This window comes from Penaeus monodon, chromosome 10 (genome assembly GCF_015228065.2).
Source record: "Penaeus monodon isolate SGIC_2016 chromosome 10, NSTDA_Pmon_1, whole genome shotgun sequence".
Taxonomy (NCBI): Eukaryota; Metazoa; Arthropoda; class Malacostraca; order Decapoda; family Penaeidae; genus Penaeus; species Penaeus monodon.
Window position 1 is genome coordinate 49,829,627 of NC_051395.1, and position 7,500 is coordinate 49,837,126.

Genomic DNA, 7,500 nt, shown 5'->3' on the forward strand with positions numbered 1-7,500 from the left:
GAAAGAGGCAATTATACGGTGTGAAATGAGGAGGCAATAAAATGTAATTGATAATTTGCATCAAGATAAGTGACGTCTGATATGCTTTGGGAAAAACAGATGATTCGCCAAGCATGGATAGCTCTTGTCGGGTTGAATGAACAGAGAAAGTAAAAATTAATTATTTTCCCATTCACATTTTCTCTCCTCTACTCTTAACCCTTTCACTGTAGATGTAGTACTTAGTGAAAGGAAAGAAATACAAATAAGTTAGAGACTCTACTTTAGATAGATCGAAAGAACTAGAGATACAGTTAAGTCTAAGAGAACGCGGACTCAAAATGCCATAGTTTGTAGCCAAACCAAGATTGCGCGACATATATGGCAACTTTTCACCAATTTTATGACACCTGAAGTACCCGTTTCTGAGTATATTCCACTAACACGATGTACAGATCTGCTCGCCTGTGTAATTGTCTTAGAATAATAAAAAAGCCCCATTATTGTGGCTTGGAAACCGTTCTCTAGTACGTGGATTCCAGCAGGAGTTCCTCACAGGACGCACCTTAACAAGCCTGTCATGAATAGGGAAGGGGGTTGGGAGACCTATCAGAGAGCGAATAAGGATTTTCTTTTTCACTTTTCACTTCTCACATCTAGCGCAAGATGAGATAAAGAGGGAGAAGGAGAGGGAGAGAGAGGGGGGGAGGAAGAGGGGGATCGAGCGGAAGAAGAAGAAAGGGAGAGGAAGGGAGAGGAAGGGAGGAAAGGAGAGAGAGAGAGAGAGAGAGAGAGGGAGGGAGGGAAGGTGAGAGAGAGAGAGAGAGAGATGGAGAGAGAGAGAGAGGAGAGAAAGAAAGAAAGAAAGAGAAAGAAAAAAAGAGAGAGAAAGAAAGAAAGAAAGAGAGAGAGAGAGAGAGAAAGAAAGAGAGAGAGAAAGAAAAAGAGAGAGAAAGAAAGAGAAGGAGACAAAGAGAAGGAGAGAGAGAGAGAGAGAGAGAGAGAGAGAGAGAGAGAGAGAGAGATCAAAATAGAGATAATTTCTGAAGCTACTTAGGCACTAGTCCCAAAGGGTAGGCTGCAGTCCAGCAACTTTCCTCCTTTTATTTCTGAGCAGGAAACTTTGTGAAGACTGCTCTCTCACTCCCCCTTCCTCTCTCTTTCTCTCTTATCTCCTGTGTCTCTGTTCCCTCGGTCTCTGTCTCTGTCTTCTTTGTCTCTGTCTTCTTTGTCTCTGTCTCCCTTTGTCTTTGTCTCTGTCTCTGTCTTTTTCTCTGTCTTTCCTTCTCTCTATCAGTATCTCTCTCACACCTAACACATAGTACTATGTGTATTTTTAAAGGTTTTATGTACACGCGTGTGTGTGTGCGCTGTGCATATGCATGTTTTTGTGTGCGTGTAAGGAAGGATGTTACATACATATATACGTATGTGCATGACTGATTGCATAAGCCTACGAATGGGAATACGAAAGAGAGAGAAAATAATGTTGTGGATATAATAACCTATATACGTGTCTAAATAAATGCTTTATTTCATTTAAAAAATGTAATCCAACAGAGGGATATCGTAGCGAACTGCCCCCTCCTCCCCTTCAACCCACACACGCGGGCCTTCCTCCCCTGAGTAAAATCGCCATTAGCATTATCATTACCGTTATCATCAATGCCGAGGGAGGGAACGACTCCCCATAGTCAACATTACTGCGGCGGAGAACATTTTAACCGGGTATTCTCACCGCGTTGGAAACGGTTACCGTGACCACAACTACAAGGCATTAACAGCGCTGTGAATACGTTTTGCATAATCAGTAGTATCAGAGCAATCATTATTTAGATCCAACAATTGCCGCCAGGCGTTTACCCATGAATCACAATTACGTGATTTATCTGTAATGTAATAACCACTTTTTCTTTTTTTTCGTGGATGATGTATTCGCTACTCATTATAAAGTAATATTTTTAACCAATTTACTGTACAAATAACACATTCAGTACAAGTCGTTATCATTACGATGTAATAAGAAACGCGATAACAAATATCATGACAACACATCATCACTCATTATCCTTATTTACACACCTACATACCCCGAAAAAACTACAGCCACCTTAATTAACATCATCAGACGCACCTCAAGGCAATATTTACCGTTCCCGGTAAACAAGGAGACAGATTTAAAACTGCTTCATAAAACTACCGTCACACCTGCTTTGTTTATCTATCGCTGCTCATAAACAGTACAAAAAAACAAACGAACATAACCAGGCGCACGGCAATCATTAGCATAAGGATAATTCTGATCAGCATTATGATTATTATCGATATTAGGTATAATACTTCTGTACCACTCTGAATTATTTACGTGATTTCATTTGTAGAAAATGTATGATTGAGAATAAATATCTTCAGAATACAAGATATATTTCACCGGTTTCGAGTATATCTGCGTCAGAAATATATGTATTTCTGACGAAGATCTATTCGAAACCGGTGAATATATCTTGTATTGTGAACATATTCATTCTCGTTCATTCCTTTTCAACATGTCAACATGGAATACGGTTAATTGCTGCCATTTATTCCCAATGATGAGCATTATCTTTATGTCGTGAATTTCATTCTTTAAATTGTATTCATTTCCGATGACTATCATTATTTTTAATTCCATGCATTTTACTCTTTCGTAAATCCATCAGCAAAATGGAAACCAGGACTCGATCTCTCTCCCCGGTATGGTAATCACCCGCGTGGCAAAGAGACGCCCCCGGTAATTGGCTAATGAGACAATGGACACTTAATGACGCGGGCGTATTGAGGGGGCATTCCACAGGGGCGTAGCGTCGCCTCGCCCACCCACCACAGCGCCCGCCTGTGCCTGGGAGGGACCACCCATTGCTTTGCACTTCCTCCTCCGGTAAAAGGTCGTCCTTGGGTATTGCTGGGTGTGTGTGTGTGTGTGTGTGGTCGAGGGTAAAATCAAGCACAAACATAGAAACGAAAAAAATGGATAACATTCTTACAAACATACAGTAAAAATGCGATTTCTACATCACTCGATTATCGAAGCACAATCAGTGTACGGGCGGAAATCAACCAAAAATGAAATCGCTTCGTGTTATCATCACCATCACCGTGTCCACCATGTTAAATTCCGCTGCAGGTTATCATCGATCATTACCCAGGAACCTCGCGGGGCTTATGGCCTGCGAACGATAATTAGATAAATTGGAGTAAATAGAAAGAATGACTAATGTAAACAGTGAATGAATGATGTAAACAGGCGGAATAAATAACCTGGACATGGAATTGAGTAACGTAAACAAAAGAAATAACGTAAACAGATGAAAAGGTAATGCAAACAAACGGAATAAACGACACGAACAATGACATTCAGCAACGCAAAAAACATTGAATGAGTTAATTAGACATGAATAATGAGTAAAAGCAGAGTACCTCATGACTCATGGATGAACTATATAAATAAAAATACAAACAGCATAACAGATAAATAAGCAAACAAAGGAAAAATTAAACACGAAAAAATTACAACGTAACAAACATAATAGTCATAAGAAATGAAATACAAAGTAGAAGGACGCAGGAATCAGTAGTGAGTGCGAAGTAAACGTAACAAAACACAAATCAAAAGAAAATACAACACACGCGGAACTGCTGAATAACCACGATCACCAGAATACCAATTACCAACAATAGGATCAAGATTTAAATATAAGAATATAACCAATAAAAATTACAACAGTATTCAAGAACACCTAACGTTTCAGCAAGATCAAACTGAAATGACAATAAGAAGCTGACACGGCAGGCATATAATGAAGTAAAAGAAAATGAAACAGGTAACTGATACCAAAATGTATTTAAAAAGTAAATTCTAGTTAATATCAATATTTATCAAATTGTAGAAAAAAGATGGATTGTTAATATAAAGAGAAGCAGAAGAATAAAAACAAAGGAAAATCAAGAAAAAAAGTAAATTTTCAAAATGGAGCTTACAATCTTACCTAGAATATATATCGGCAACAAAAAGACCTCTTAAGTAATGAACCAAGAATTGGCTCCCAGTTAATAAACGTATACCTGGAATTTAACGCTGAATTTTGAAACATTGCCTAATAATAGTAAGAATTCTAAACAAACTAAAAACAATATTAGAAAAAAATGTTTTAAAAGGCCTAATTTACCAGATTCGTTTAACAGGCCTAGATTTAGAGACTAACAGTAATCAGTAACCTAAAGATGTACAAACCTTACTAGAGAATAAGTGAAAAATAAGACGTTTTGCTTTAGACCTTATACGTAGTTACATGACTTGTTATAAAACGTGACATTAGACCGTAATCAGTAAGCCTATATCGTATTATAAACCTCTTGTTGTTTTAAAAAAATCAAACGGTTTTAAGATTAATGACCTTGTTTAGACTCTTAATTTGAATCTATAGTTATTTGTAACATCTAGATCTGATTTCCTGTTTCGTGTTTACCGATTCACTGCCGCAGCACAACCACTCTCTTCCAGTTGGGTGAAGGAATGGGTGACTTAACCATTAGTATAGATCGCCGTATGGGAAGAATTCACATGACTTTTAAGCGTTTCCAGCTGTTGTGATTTTACGTACAGTTAACGGGAATAGAACTTGTGTCTTATGAGTGTGAAGAAACGCTTAACCATCGTTTATTTATAGGGCCTGATATTCGATATGGGTTAATGGCGTCAATTTCTTGTTTAGCTTTTTTCTTCCTGTTCTTCTTCTTCAGATAAAGAGCTCAGTAAGGTATTTTATCGTTTTGTATTTTATTTCTTATAACACAATAAATATCATTAATCATGCTTAATTCTCGATAATGCATTGTCTAGAATTTACAACTTCCATTAACTTAAAGACTCGTATAAAAAATGCCTTCAAACTGTATAATCCCATAGTAAATAAAATAAATGTCAACCTTTCCACTACTCAACTTCAAAGAGCTGAACATAATTCAACTCATCAGTTATGGAGATATATCAGAGGACGGCAGATTATAGTTAAATACTTGAAACGTGTGGAAAAGGCCATCTGCTTAGGCCATTTCCTCATGTATGATAAAGTTCACCGCACCTCCTTACCATATGGGTTGTCTATGTGCCTAAATTTATGGTTGAATTAGGAATTACACACATTTATTTACCTTGTGAAGGCTCTGGGTAATATAAAACCCTTATTCACTGGATGATATCATTGATAGTGCTGTTATTTGCGAGTTTCTCTGTAATACCCTACTCCCTCAGTCCGCCTTTTTTATACTTAGTTCAAATACTGTCAATGACTTAATCAAATACAGTTTATATAGAACGTCTAATTATAGATTAAATAATAGGACACTGATCTACTGCATTTCTCAAAAAAGGAAGAACGGATTGACTAATACAAATTAATAAATGGTATTACAGCAAGAACGGTCCGTCATAACCAAAGCAGTTGCGTATTCAGAGAAAAATAAATGTTAAGAAAATAAATAGATAAATAAAATAAAATAAATATAAGAGTATTTCTCCAAATTCATAACACAATTATAAAGTCAGTGTGTATAAACAAAGCGACCACACCGTTAAGAGCTATAATAACAGTTGGTTAATGAGGGAATGTAATATTAACCCAACGAAAGCAAACAGACCTCTGAGATCTTAATATTTTTTTTAACTGATGCACTTCATTCAAAATTCATGTTGTGTTAACTGGATGCAATTGTTACATTTAACAGTAATATCATGGTGATCATGATATTACTGCTCTCTCTTTGGCGCTTGTAAACAAGTTATTCAGATCTAGATTACACGGCATGTGAAATTTTATAAATTTCCCTCAGAATCTGCTGTTGTTTTATTATGGTAATCACGGGCTACTGATGAAGCCGAATATGTCACATCTGCTGTTTTAATCGATTACCTTGACATCGTAACTGTTAGCTCGCTGATGCAGTGATTTAAAAAAATAAGACGTGAATTATAATACAGAAAGTAATATACACATTATGGGCTTCACCTGACATGTAAAAAAAAAAAAATACTAGTTTCATCACCACATCATTCCGTATCATTGTTTTCAGCAACTCTAACATATACCTCTGTCTGACGAGAGGGAGGGTCATAGCCAGAGTCACGGCAGTCATGCAGGAAGACGTGCGTTATGCTTCAAAATTGCCAAGTGGCGTGACTTGAAAAGAGATGTGACATGAGGTCAGATGTGGTCTGGCGAAGAAAACAGGAGTCAAGTGAGACGCTACGTGTTGTTATTGCATTTTACATACATTAATGTATACCTGTGCAAGGTACGCAAATTGCATGCAAACACACATATTCATGCACATATACCTACGCACACATTTCGCATACATATATCCGCAAACACACACAAAAAAATCAAATAATTCAAAACAAACAAAGGGAAATCCACAAGTAGGCTACGCGTACATGAACACACGTAAACACAAAAACACAAACTGTTTAACACACAAAAGCACATCAACCCCCCATCCCCCCTTCTCTCTTCGTTCCTCCCCGCTGCCACTTCCACACAATCAAGATATCGTGGGACTGTGCGGTAGTCCCTCGTGGTGGCCGTCGCGTTCCAGCCGCCGCATGCTTACCGTGATAAACGTTAGGCGCTGACGTGTGGCCTCACCTGTGAACGGAAGTAAACGTTTCCGGCCGGCCACCTGTGGATTAGGAAGGAATCTTTTCTCACTGGGACGGCGCTTCAGGTCGTCTTCCACTGCCACTTCCCAGCGTGAGTGGCACTCGGCCTGCCTGTTTGCTTGGCTGAGCAGCTGTGCAGGGAAGCGGTCACTGCTCTTGCTACACACGCACTCACACACACACATACAGATGTCGTTTTTTCTATATTTCACTTCTTAACTATTATGTATAAGCACATGTTTAGATCATAAAAACGGAGAATGGGAATACGTGAATCCGGGTTTAAATTTTGTACAAATAAAGATTCTCGAGGCAGTTTATTCCCCAGATTAAAGTGCTTGTAAGGAAAAGTCCCACTTCGCTCTTGCCTTAAGACCCCGGCGTCATACACACGCATTGTTTACAGTGAACACGCCGAGAACTATACATTATAATAACAAGTCACGATACTGTTTTTATGCACTGCACGTACTGCCTGTTAGCTAGTACTGACGATGTGCCAGCGAAGCCCCTTTCATGTAAGGATTGTTATTGTTGTTAAGAGTAACCATCGGTTTATGCGAAGGCCATAGACCTTGTTTTAAATTAAATATAACAGACATATTATTTAGTCAGTGGCATACAGCATTTAGCAGGTACTTTCAGAACCTATTCTAACGAAACGGTTATCTGATTTACATTTTGGTCTTTAACATACTTTAAAGATAAAGGGAAATCTGCAGTCATTTCAATCAGTAATGACAGACTAGATGATCGCGTGGACACTTAATGACCTAATTAATATAACATGATCTGCTTGATTGTGCATTTACTCAATTATAATA